At 37.7% G+C, this 14,475-nt stretch overlaps 1 protein-coding gene and 1 pseudogene across 1 annotated transcript in view; both read right to left on the minus strand.

The window, feature by feature from the left end:
- Positions 1-14,475, minus strand: part of SCAF8 (SR-related CTD associated factor 8) — a 165,919-nt gene that overhangs the window by 18,963 nt on the left and 132,481 nt on the right. The window lies entirely within an intron of this gene.
- LOC113420427 (uncharacterized) lies at positions 11,946-14,249 on the minus strand (annotated as a pseudogene).

A 14,475-nucleotide genomic window follows, 5' to 3' on the forward strand; every position in this document is an offset into this window, starting at 1 on the left:
AGGAGAAAATATAACCATAAAACAATTTGAATCAGGAACTATATCATTAAATGTATCCCACACTGTTGTGGTTCAGTGCTGCATTAAACTACTTCCTTTACTTTTGAACCAATAAATAAATAATATTCAATAATAAGAAAGTAAACTTTCCAATGATGAAGCATAGTGTTTTTTCCATTGTAAATTACAAGGCAGAAGAGACAAAACTCCAAGGAAGAAAAAGAGTTATTTATGCATTAGTCATAGTGTGTGTAGTATTACAGGCAGGATGAAAGTTCTACCACAGGAATCTTTCCCTATAAGAAAATAATTCTTTCAGTGTTCAAATGGCAAGACAATTTGCAAAGTAGCTAATTCAGCAGTTTTTTCCCCCTTTTTCCCCCCAAAAGAAAAGTACTGTAACTAGCAAGTTCAGAAATGGAGTTGGTAAGCATGCTGAAAGAGGAATACGTCTCAGGGAAAAGAAAGCAAAACTTCACAGCCAAGAGTTTGAAGCAGTATCATTCCACAGAGTCCCTTTCCCAATTTTTCTTTAATTAAGCAAATTGTGTCCTTCAAGCATCTGTTCCTCAATGCCCATGGGTTCAAACTTACTTTCTCTAAGTGCCTCCATTCGAGATTTCTCCAAGCATGTCACAAAATTGTTTAAGCACACGTATACACTGAGATTTCTCCGCTTCCTTCTTTCTACTTGTAGTATGCCAGGAAATTATGTCTAGGACTCCAAAATGTTGAACCGTTATGGGCTAAAAACAGACCCTGTGCTATGCTGGATATATTTTTGTCTACAAGGTACACACCCTCTTCATGTTCAATTCTTTCCATTGGTGGACTAGGATGATGCAAATTTACCCAGAAAGTGGTTTTCCAAGTGCTGCTTGAAATGATTAGCCTGGACAGCTTGCCATAATTCCTTTGAGCCATGAGGGAATACTGTATGACTGGGCTGTTGTTTGGCCCTGCATTCCTGAATTACCACCAAAGTGCCAGAGGGAAGCTACTAAAAGTCTCCTGGAATAAAAGACCGGCTTGCTGGAATGGTAGATCTTTGGTGGGTTTTTTTCAAGATTAATTAGTTCTGCTTAATTCTTTACATTCTTTCTTTTAATATAGTGCACCTAAATAAACAAGCAACTCTATAAAGTATAGTAAAATGTTTTAGCCAGGAAGGCTTGAAAAACCATGAGGAATAATTTTATCTTTCAATGGTTCATACACTGCATTAAAGCTATGAATTGCTTGGCTGTAGTTTACTGAATAAATCACAATTGCCTAGGTTCCACATAATTTACTAACCATAGTGGCTGGGTTACACATTGCACTAGACCACTAATAAGCCACATTTTGATTAGCACAATGTGTGAACACAAGTTAAATAAGATTAGACATAGTCAAATGTGACACTATCGCCTTTTTCTTTTGCTAGCAATGTTAAACATTAATAGTAAAGTATGTTTTTTTTTTTTTCAGACTATACTCAAGACCAAAAGTTATCACCTGCTCCTGGAAAGAAACTACAGCACAAAAAGGAAAGACATTTTACATTATTAAATAACTGTTGCTAGTACTTAAACATCAATGTTTTCAAAGTATTTCAGTATCAGGAATTCCTTGCAACAGTGTTACCCAGGTTACTTGCTCAATTACAGGGGGTGGGAAGGAATCCCTGAACTGGTGCTAGGTGGTGGGAATCTGACGCCCGAAGGCTGACAAATCCAGGAGCAGCATGCTGACGATCAGCTGATTGGCAGAGAGGCGAGGCATCACAACACCGGTGGCTCTACAGGAAAAGCAACTGACATCCAGGAGGCGGGAGAAGCCAACGATGCTCTGTGTCGTTATGGACTCCAGAGGAAGGGGACCTCATCTCCCCCATTGTGAAGCATGCTAAATTTCACGGTATTGCACAAAGCGCTGCGAGACCAGTGGGCAGGCCATAGAGGCAGCTCCCGCATGACGAGGGCGGAATGTTGTTTCAGCAAATGCAGGGGCGCTTCGCTCCAGCACTAAGGCTCTAGCCATTGCCACTGCTCTGACAGAGTGATAGCTCTTTCATCCCTCTGCCTTGATAGGGTGACAAGGAGCCGCAGCAGAGAGAAAGAGCTGCATGCGGCTCCAGAGCTATGGGTTGTCGATACCCGCCCTAAAATCAACCACACATTCCATCACAGATAAGATCAAAATCCTGAAATGTGGGGAAGCAGCATTTTGATGAAATCTCTAATTTCCACATCCACCAATTTCTGATGGCTTGGCTAATGCTGGACCAATCTTGAACGTGAAGAGGTTACCAAAGCTACCATTCTAAAACTGAAGATTTCTAAGTGAATTCATTGATTTCTTTATGCAGCATCATGTGACAAGCCAATGAAAACTCTGCCTCAGCTCTTTTCATTTGAGTTCCATTGATGGTTCAATAAACTATCAAAAACAAAATATATAAAGCAACCTGGTTCATACATAATACTTATGTTAATTCATTTCTCATATTATACTAATCACACTATTCCACAGATTATACTCAGCAAAATGTAAACAAGCCTCAGGTGAGCATGAACGTCTGCCCTTTTTTTCCTAGATTTTTCTCTGGTTATAATCCTGAATGTATTTATTTTATCCATTCATACTGCTTTTTTTTAAACTATACACATTGTTTTGATGAAGTACAAAGCATTAGATACTTCAAAGAAATAACACAAGAAATGTAAGCAGGGTGTTGACAAACTTACAAGCACAATACATTTCTTGTGCTTATAAAAGTTTGTCATCACATAGCTTACCTTTACTGACAAGGAAATATATGTTTGATTACAAGTTGAAATAAAGTAAAATAAAATGCCAATCAAAAGAAACCCAAAATGTATCCATTTGAATGTATGCTCAGCATAAGTTGAACAATGTACTGGAATGAGTTGGCTGCCACAAGAAAAGCTGCTCAAGACAAAATTAATGGCACAGACAAGTTCAACATCTGCCGAGGCATCGAATCACTCTCAATCATTTTGCTAGCTAGAGTTGCTTTTGTTTGAATTGACAAGCGCTTAATGGCCTGACTTGTTTAGCAAATCTCAAAAGACCTGTTGGGAGGAGAGAAGAATGAGAATTGTGGCCCACTGCTGTTCTTTTACTCCTTTTACTAAACATCATGCTAATTAAGGGAGAAGATCACCATGTGGTCCCTTTTAATCATGTGAGCTAAATAGGTGAGAAACTTTTCTCTCAAAAAAAGGAGGAAAGAAGCAAAGCACAATAGAAGAATCCCTTACATAGGAATACACGTATCTAGCTTTAATCAAATGCATATGAAATATAACTTTTAAAAAACAATCACCCCAGAAAAATTCTATGTTCCACTATACAACTGTTAATTCTTAGAAAACACATATATAAGATTTCCTCCAGGATGATCTGCCTGGTCTTTTAGATCTTCCTTCCACCTTTCCCAGAAACGAGCCTGAATTTCAGATTTTCTCATAATCACAAAATGAATTTCATACAGATATCCATAGCTACAAACCTCAGGGATTCTAAGATAACCATCTTACTTTAAAAAAGGAACTTATTTGAACAGAAGGATGCTAGTCTCTATTGGGTATACACAGTAAATCTACCTGTATTTTGGGGAGTATAAGATGCTCTGAAGTATAAGACACACCTAACTTTTGGGGAGGAAAACAAGAAAAAAAAAACCCTACCTCTGCCTTTGCCTCCCAGCAAATTGCTTCATTGCAGCAAACAGCCAGTTTCAGTTTCAGTACAGCTTAGCACAAGATAAAAAAAATCTGCCTCTGCCTCCCAGCAATTTGCCTCCTTGTGCACCAAACAGCAAACAGCCAGTTTCAGTTTCAGTTGTTTCATCACAGCCTGATTAGCACAAGAAAAAAAAATCTGACTCGGCTTCTGCCTCCTAGCAATTTGCCTCCTTGCAGCAAACAGCAGCTCCCATGGCCTAGAGGTGGAGCTCTTGCAGGGGGGGCAGGGGGAGCGTGGGGGGGTCGTACACACAGGCGCAGGGGCACGAGGAGGGGGTCAGGCGTGCATTGTATTTTGGGTGCAGGCACACATGCACACGACACATGCAAGTTTTCGGCACGCGACAATGAACATAGGCTGCAACACTAAATCTACATAAAAGGGAAAATTTTCCAAACATTATGTCTTTCAAGTGTGTTGAGCTACAGTTTCCATTCTCCTCAATCAAAGGAGAAGGCTTAGGGCGGTGATGGCGAACCTATGGCACGCGTGCCACAAGTGGCAGGCAGAGCCATTTGTGCTGGCACATGAGCAGCAGGCAAACTTACCTCACTGCGCATGCGCGCAACTCACAGCTGATTTTTTTCGGTTGGTTTGAGGCCTTTTTCGGCCTCTCAGAGGCTTGGAAAAAGCCTCCGTGAGGCTTTTCTGGCCGAATTATAGGCCCATTTTGTCACTTCCTATAATACCAGAAGTGATGAAACAGGCCTATAATTCAGCCTGAAAAGGCCTTGCAGAGGCTTTTTCCAAGCCTCTGGGTGGCCGAAAAAGGCCTCAAACAAGCTGAAAAACAAGTGCAGGTAAGGGGGTGGCGGGGGATTGCACATGCATGTGCAGGAGGTGTGTGGGCGGGCATGCATTGCATTCTGGGTGCTGGTATGTGAGTGTGTGCACGCTAGCGCGCACACAATTTTTGGCACAGGACCCCAAAAAGGTTAGCCACCACTGGCTTAGGGTAAGCAAAGTTGCCACTCTCTTATATCCTTAAGATGCCAGATCAATACAGCTTGCACTATAAGGTGACTTTATTAAAAGTAAGCATGCCAGGCTGCTGACAGCATTTATTTTTTATATTAATTAATTGGTATAGAAAGATCTATATTATTATATTATACTAATATAATAAATATTTCTAACTAAACCTTAGTTTCTAGGGTAAACTAAGCTTACCCTAGTCTGTACTTTTTCTGAAAAAGGAAGAGCTTGGTAATAAGCCAAGTAGGTCAATATTGTTTTTAAAAGACAACAAACTGGAATAGCTTGAGCCAGAAAACTATTGAGCGGCTTGGTAGGCTTAAAGAAATCTCAGTGGAACTCATTACAGAATTCCAAACATTTACCCCAGTGACATTAACTCTCACTAAACTGGAAACGGGGCACTGAAGATGTTGTTATGCCTTCTACCGTTAATCAAAGTTAGTGTTGGTGCAAATGGTTCTGACTTGTTAGTTTGTGACACACTAGATATTAGCAAAGCACTATTACAAGATTTCTGGAGACTACAAGTTTATCCAGTGACATGGAAGGGAGCCAAAGGACTAAATTTTCAAATACATATAAAATAATGAATGCTACAAAATTAAGATGCTCATAGCTTTCCCTAATCTCTGCTTCAAAGGAACTGCAGTGCCTGTCCTTTAATTTTAAAATTACACTCATTCTATCAACCATGGTCAGAAATTCAACCACCATTTTGGCAAAATAGCAAAATCTTTGAAGTTCAGTGTATCATTGTTACAATGTAAGGAAGAAGGGAATTATTTCAAGTTATAGTATAACTCTTGATAGGAAATAAATTGTTGGTTTTACCTTATGTAAATTATTTCTTACAACCATGTTTTTGAGTTGCAAAGATAATTATGGTGTTGCAGATTTTTCCCCTATGGGCCAGTGCCCTTCATTTAGTAAGTGCTTAATAATGCAGCTGATAACATATACTCTTCCATCTCCAGCAAACCACATAGAATCTACATAAGATACTTACAAATCCTAATGAGGTTAGGGATTTTCACACACTCTTAGCATTTGGGTTCCTGCTTTCAACAGATGTAATTTCAGCTTCCATGACTATAGATCAAAAAGTCTAGAAAACTCCATCTCCAAACCTCTTGCATTCACTGAGTCTTGGGAAGTTTTCAACAATAACTACATACTATTTTAACAAGATTCCTCTAGAGAAAAGGCACATTTTATAGGACTATGTTTTGGTAATAGTACTTTTTTTGGAAGTTACTCTTTGGGACCTTTCCATCTTTCTTAGCAGACCTTTTGATGATAATGATACCCAGTTAATATCAATATAGATCTACTTAATATTTTCTCAACAAGCTCAACAATCTGAAAGCCACTTTTTACTGTGAACTTTTTTGCAAACAGTTCACAGGTCTTTTCGTGCCGGGTCAACCCTAGATTCCATTTTTTACAATATTATAGGAACAAAGAATCTGGCTAGTTCGTTTCCACATCCATCCACATTCCCACCATTACTTCATGGCTCCTTTTAAAATAAGCCTATTCCCATTACTTTGTGAAGATGCTTTGTATAAAATTATTGCCAGAATTTATTCTGTATCTATCAAAAAATATTTTTAATCCTTCCACAAAATTTTCAATGGTCAACAGAAGAGACTATCAGTAGCTCAGGGTTGAACTGTAGTTTTCTTGGTGCTCTCCGAGTTTAGTTGTTTGTTTGAAGAAGTTTATTAATGGAGTAACATCAATATCTTACAGAGCACCAAAGATTCCACCTTCCAACTTAGTTTGAACCTCCCCATTATATTTTATCAATACATAGTACACAGCACACATTCCCCACCCTCCAATTAGTCAATGGAGGAAGGACTAAAAGAGCCAATGACTAGTAGCAGCTACTCTTTTCCTTGTTCTTCTTTCAATGCTGTTCCTTTTCACAGTGAAAGGAGGAAAACATTAAGACTGATCAGCTGTGAAGGGGGGGTCCTTCTCACTGGTAGGCCAGAATTCTAGGATATGAGGCACCAATAGGAAACCCATTTCCCAACCTACAATTCCCACAGAAACATTGCAAAGCTTCTTTTACTTCTTCATCTGGAGCAGGAACTATGACAGCACTTAAATGGCTCAGCCTCCCCAGAGGTAGCACTAACTGGCATAGGTTCTAGTGTGAAAGGCGCCTTAAGGAAAAGGAAGTGCAACCACACTATTTGTATCTTTTACATCTGTAGTCATGGTAACCCTATATACAATGCATCGTCATCAATTCAGAAACTGCATTTGCACACACCTACTTTTATAGAGAGGCACAGATTACACAAACGCAGTTTGCTCTTTGGTGATAGATCCTCACAGCGGAACGAAAATGGAAAAGAATCAAACATGTAACTGCTGCTGTACACTAACAAGTAATATTTGAATTGCTAAAAATGTTGTCCAATGTATTATAGATCCCACTGAAATCTATTACATATACACACATAATACATGTATGAATATATACACACACATTTTTGAATAACTGTTTAGATCATGTATCTTTACCATGTGATGGCTTTCCACAAATCTGCAATGTATATAAGCTTGAATATAAACTGCTCAAGACTATTTGCTTTTCTTAAAATGCACATTACTCTATTTTCATTCCCAAGCAGTTTCTTTTTTTTAAGTAAGATGTAAGTTCCCCTTTGAAACACAAAGCGGGAGCTTTCCAGTATGTGCTGCTTTTCCAAGTCTTTTTGCAGAAATTTGTTGAAGGAAAGATAAACTTTACTAAACTTCGTTTGATGCCAGCATTCACCCTACTGCAAACTCTTGTGGAAGCAGAGCAAGTAGATGCTTTTGTGATAACAAGTAGATAGAATGTTTACTAATGATGGCAAAAAAGCTGGAAACTTTTTTAAAATGGAAAAAAATATCAGTAGAAAAGTAATATGTGTGCATATCTATTTATATGTTTATAAATAGATAACATTTATAAGCTGTCATGTTCCAAAGAATCTAGATGGGGTTCAAAATCAAACACAATAGAAACTTCTACCTTTTTATTTATGTATTTATTTTTCTTTTTTAAAAAACAAAAAAGATATGAGAAGTTTGAAATATAGAAAGTAAAATATGAAGTAGTTTGTTGTAGTGATGGAAGCAAGAACAGTTTTGCAAAATCACAAAGGTAGGGAAAGGTATAGTGAACGACATTGCTATCAGCTAGATTTAGCTAGATTTCCTTTTATTTTCTTATTTCGTGCCTTTCGTTTCTTTCTGCACTTTGCATAATGCTGCCTATCACGGCAAAACCTAACTCCTGGCTCATTTCCAATTTTGATGAAAAATCCCCAATGCAGACAAAGCTTTTCTAACAAGAATACAGGGAATTGTGATGGAGCAAGACATATCAATACTCAAGTATCCAAACAATTTTAAGCTTTTTTCAGTTTGGGATACAACATACTGTATTCTTTGAGATACAACTATCAGCCCTTAGATAGGCAGAAGAGAAACTGAACTACGTAACATTACCTGCAAGCATATAGTGTGTGTGTGTCAAATAGTGAAAAGTGACACATATCTACTTAAAAATAACCCTCACTGATTTATCCTAGTATCCTGCCTTCCCCAGGTAAATCTGTATAAAATTGCAACTTTAAAATTCCAAGTAAATTTGATTAATGTTAACAACAGAACTTTAAAACTTCTGAAAGTAACATTGCTTAATACTGAAAATATCAAAACCAATCTCTAAAAATCAGAAACAGGTGTTCCATACATATAAAACACACCTAGGACACCTTAGTAGTTACCAGCATATACCATCATAAAAATCATACATGTAGTCTTCAACATATAACCATAATGGAGCCTGCCACTATGGTTGTATGTCATAACGGTTGTAAAATGGATCGCTCACCATTTTACACCCTTTTTTGGGCATGGTTATTAAGCGAATCACTGCAAACATGAATCACTGTGGAAATGTTGGTTTTCAGCAAAACAGTCATAAAATGAAGACATGTAACCTCAGGACACTGTAAACAGTTGTAAATTTGACCACCAAGCACCCTAAGTTAAGTCATGTGACTGTGGAGAACACCTAACTGTTGGAATGTTGAATCCAGATTGTAAGTCCCCTTTTTTGGATTGGTTGAACCGTTGCTAAGTAACTTTGAACCATTGCTAAGTAACCAGCTGTAAGTCAGCCTATATATCAAAACTAAAATCAGCCTGCAAGGTTTTAAAACGGAATTTCTGTTTGAGACTGAGTACAATCTATTATTTTTATCTATCTGTTTTATATCTATTTCATCAGCCTGCAAGGTTTTAAAACGGAATTTCTGTTTGAGACTGAGTACAATCTATTATTTTTATCTATCTGTTTTATATCTATTTCATCAGGGAAGGCTCTTTTTTTTTTCAATCCAATTATCTATTACTCTTATGAATAAAAGTTTTGAGGGGGGAAAAGGAAACGATATAACTGAGAAAAAATAGATCATCGATCTATAAATGGATGCTATTTATATGATTGAACTTTTATTCTAATAAAGTAACTTTACAGCAATTTACCTGTTGAGCATCATAGGCGCTTCATGCCATTAGATTTTCAATGTACTATCTGTGTCACCTGTATGCCAATTTAGAACCAGTATGTTCCAGTAGCTAAGCCATCAGGCTAGAAACCAGAAGACTAACAGTTCTAATTCTGCCTTTTGCATGAAAACCAACTAGGTGATTTGGGCCAGTTCACTCTCTCAGCCCAACCCACCAAACAGGGTTGTTGTTATAAGGAAAATAGGAGAAGGAAGGAGTTTGCCACTCTTAACTATTTTTAAAACTAATTTTTTAAAACTATATTTTTAAAGTTATTTTTAAAGGCAAATTAATTTTTTTTAAATTAATTTTTTTAATTTTTTTTTAAAAAAGTATCAGCAACTCCAAAGATACAATGCTACATGGAACTAAGAAAACCTAGTTAACATTACATACAATTGTATGAGATAAAGATGATCAGAACTTGCAGTTCATATATCTACCAATCTTTTAAGTAAACTGCACAAGTGAAGCTATCTGCACAATTTCATTTTATATAACTTAAAACATTTCAGGATATCATTAAAAGTTAATGAAGCACATTCAATCTACTGAGTGCAATCTACTAATAATTACTATGTACATTCCTATGATGAAACATGTTTCCAGATCTCTGTATTTTTATAGCTGAAGAAATAGACATAAACATTTGCACATGAAGATATTATGCGTACACTTTTTATAGAGGCTTTCCTGTTTTCCCTTATCTTTACTCAGTAATCCTATTCTAACAAAGTCCAGTTTTTTTTCTTGTGAAAGTACGACTTTTGATGATTCCACTATAAACAAAAAGATCTGGGAGCTTCTCTTGACCTTCTCCATACCATATGTCCTTCTCTATGGTATTAAGACAGGAGACAAGGCAGACGTCCATTGGATTAGTCCATTTTAAATTTAAAATGAGCCTCTGTTGTTACAGTTTGAAACTATAGAGTGATATTTTGCACTGGCTGAAATTTGTCATAGCAGGAAAGAAAGTAAACAGGACATTTTAAAAAGTCCACATAATCTTCTAAACCAGTGGTGGGATTCAAAAATTTTTATTACCGGTCCTGTGGGCGTGGCTTGGTAGGCGTGGTTAGGTGGGCATGGCTATGTGGCTAGGTGGGCATGGCTTTTTTTTTTTTTTTTGCAGCCACCCCCCATCCGTTTTTTGGGCCCCCTGGGCCTCAGAGGAGCCTTGGGGGGGCATTTTTGCTCCCAGAAGTCTCCTCTAGGGCTCAGGAAGCAAAAAAATGGAGCCTGAAGGGGCCCGCAGCACCCCCTCAGCTCCATTTTGGGACCTTCCTGGCCTCAGAAGAGCCTCTGGGGGGGGGTTATTTTTGCTCCCAGAAGGCTCCTCTGGGGCTCACAAAGGCAACAAATGGAGGGGGGGCTGAGCATTCAATGAATGCTTTGAAGGAATGTTTGCATACAAATAGGCAGGGTGGCAAATATAAGAACAGAAGATAAAACAATCAAACAGGGCTGAGAGATTCTTTAAATAATGTATAATTCCCAAGAAGAAAAATTTCTGCAATTTCTGACAACTTGGTATTTTTTTTAAAATTCAGCAGTGACTGTACACTCATGAACACAATGCCAAGGATCTGGGAAGGGACGTACAATATGGGTATCCAATCTTTTGGCTTGCCTGGGCTGCACTGAGTGAAAAGGAATTGTCTTGGACCACATATAAAATATATAATATAATTAATGTATATAAATCATGTAATAATGTTACAAGTTTACAGTCTTGTGGGATCCCATGCAGCCCATGCAGCCCATGGGACACAGGTTGGATACACTGTCATGAAATTAAATGTTCTGTAAAAGTCTCAACAAAGTAAATGAGATATTTGTTAAGATTTGACTGTAGCTAGATGCATCTGAGCTTTCCATTTCTTCTAGGATTTCTGGAATCCCTGCCACTATCATTCAGAGCCTAGCAAAATAAGTACAGGCAGTCCTCAACTTATGACCACAATTGAGCCTAAAATTGATGCTAAGTGAGAAATTTGTTAAGTGAATTTTGCCCTATTTTACGACTTTTCTCACCACATTTGTTAAGCGAACCACTGCAGTTGTTAAACTGGTAACTAGTGCATCCCTGTCACTAATGGTATCTCGCTATATAATCCTCCACTTCCTGGCCATAATTTGGCCATACTGTTCAAACAATGTGGCATGCACTTGAGGAAATTGGAAAAGACAGGAAGAAATCAGTATGTCAAAACTTATGTGGAGAGACCATAACACCGACTACAGGACAAGGGGTATATCAGAGTAGGATTAGGTCACAAGACAGCAAATTTAAAATAATATAGTATGCTCAAATTCCTATTCAACTATGACCTTCACAGAATTGTTTTTATAAAATATGTAACAAGTTATTTGTAAAAGTGATTAAGGTGAGATATAAATAAATATAAAAGTATATAATACAGTTCCTTGTGACTCATGTTTCAAAATTTGATAGGTGCTGATACTGACATATACTGAGTTAGAATATTCTTGCCATTTTCCAAAACATTTTTTTCCTGGTACTGGATGGAACGTATCTTATACAATTTTCTTATCTTTCCCATTTGTTTTCAGGACTTGCAGATATAGAAGGTTCACTATTTCCTGAAGTAATGTCCGATTTCAGCAAGTTATGTCATGACTGAAATATCCTTAATTACAGATTTGTTATCTAGCTGCATTTGTTTGCATTCTGGCTGATCTTCATGACCAGATGCCATATGCATCAGCTCAAGTTGAATCTTCATACTTTGGTGCAGCTTCTAAGAAATGTTGGGGACAACACTCATCTAAAAACTTTTCACAATCAGAACATTTTCAACTGTTTTCTGGTAAGCTTCTTTCATAGTCTTTCCTATAAGATGCTCCTTCACTTTTCTTTCTTTCTGTGTTTCAAGATTTTCAAGGAGCTCTTTCTTGTTTCCAAAGCTTTACAGAGTTTTTCAAATTCAGTTTTAATAAACACCTCTTCATTCTGAATTAGGGCCTTTTTATCCTTTGGAGATACTGATATTTCCTTCACCAGTTTACATTGTAATTCTCTTACTTTCTTCAGGTTACTAAAAAAAGACTAATCTTTCTTCCTGGTACATTGTGTCAATGAGGTTGAAGGAATGGAAGTCTTCCCATGCACACTGCCTGCAGCCTCCACAGTGGCACATCCTGCAGTAGAAGTACAGAGGTCATCCCCGGTGTTTATCACAAATACCATCCAGGGCAGTCAGTTTTAGGGCTAGAGCTAATGAGTTCACATTCACAGTTACTTCCTTTCCCTGGCTCCCCTCACGCCAGTAAACAAACTCCAGCTTTCTTTTGTCGTTTATTGAGAACTATCATTATGAGACCACGTCCTGCCTCCTTATCCCAATAAAAGACCAATGAAGAACAAAATGAAACCAGTGGCTTTTTTTCATTAAGTCATTTTAAAGAATGAATTCATATGACATATTAATTAGCATACAATTTGTCTCTTTGGAATATAGGAGGTTGTGTGTGAATCTTGGCACTCTGGCTTACAACTGACTTTTAGCTTAGCCCGTGGTACTAACCCGACTTAATTACAATTGTCTCAACTACAACACAGCCTGCATGTTCACAACTAATATCGTTAGAATGATAAAAAACCAAATAAATACTATTAACACATGACCCATTGTGCCATTTTTCCAGAGATATTTCCTTACCAGATTCCTTCAACAACCTCCAATCCACTGCCATTATTAGAAAACATTCAGAAATTATCTACCTTGAAAATGGCATAGTCAAACACACAGGAAATGTTTTATGACGTTTTTATTATGTCATAAATTGCTTTAGGGACAGAGCTTAAGCAAAGAACAACTTAAAATCCAAAGTCTACGAAAAGACCTATTTTCCCTCGGACACACCTTTACCTCTATCTCACAAACAGCAGACATCAGAAAACACCACAAAACCTCTAACCAGATGCCCAAACTAATCTCTTACAAAGGACTATTCTACGTATCTGAGTTTTTCATAAAACGGAACCAGAAAACTTAATAAACATAGGAGAAGTTTGAGGTCACTAATAGGGTCACATTCTTATGATTCAGAGTTCTCTTGTGATTCATGAGTGAAAAGAGAAGAATATATATTTTATGCATTTCTAGTAACTAATTTTATTTCTCTACATTTAATTGGGATTATATGTGCTGTTCCTATTATGTCTGATTCCAAGAAGCTTATAGGCCTCCAAAACGGTAACAAGATTAAAAGATCATTTTGGAAGGATGAGGATCACTGCTGAGCACTGCCAGCCTTCTAGACAGATTATCCAGAAGGTTACTATGATCAGTGGTATTGAAAGCTATTGAAAGATCAAGTCAAAGCAAGCCATACTGTCTTTCTCCCAGTTCCACCATAGATCATCCATAACGTTAACAATTCCAGTAAAACATTTTCCACCAGACCTCTCTGCAACTACAACCCATCACTCTCTCATAGTGTCAAAAAGGGATGGCTTCTTGGGGAGTTTTATTACTGCCTTCTTCAGTAGTGTTCACCATCACCCAGTCCTAGCCTATTGTATCTCTCGAAGTTTTATTCCAACACTAACCAGGAAAAAGAAGTAACCAAGTTATTGGTGGCACAGCTGATTCTACAGAGAACTCTTTTCACTGCTTCAAACCAGCGAGCACAAACTCATCCCAGATAACTTTGCAAGATATGATCTCAATCACCTATTTTTTTTTCCCAATTAGTGACCACAGAGGGAATCCAGAGGGAATATCCAACTAGATGTCCCACAATTCTTTACAGCAGTCAAGCATATGCTAAGAATGGATCAAAAGTGACCTGACTATAACAAGGGACAAATGTTAATATCCTACACCTTCAACTCACATTACATCTGCTTCAAGATAAAAAGCAGATGCAATGCATTTGTGACTTCTAATGATCTGGGCCAACTCCATGGTTGTAATGGAGGCCATGAACTCATGAGCTGCCAAATCTCTGCCCAAGGGAAGACAGGTTGAAGTCAACCAGCTTCACTAACCAATGGAACCCTACTGCAAACCTTGAGGTGAGCCGCCCCAACAAGGGCACTTTGCAGCAGGTTAGAAGGTACAACAGTAGAAATTCCAGCTTGCCTTTAGAGCCCAATTAAAACAACTTCACATCCAGATATATTCAAATGTT

This window comes from Notechis scutatus, chromosome 1, assembly GCF_049901735.1.
Source record: "Notechis scutatus isolate UNSWTSFEM ecotype Mainland chromosome 1, rNotScu1.2, whole genome shotgun sequence".
Taxonomy (NCBI): domain Eukaryota; kingdom Metazoa; phylum Chordata; class Lepidosauria; order Squamata; family Elapidae; genus Notechis; species Notechis scutatus.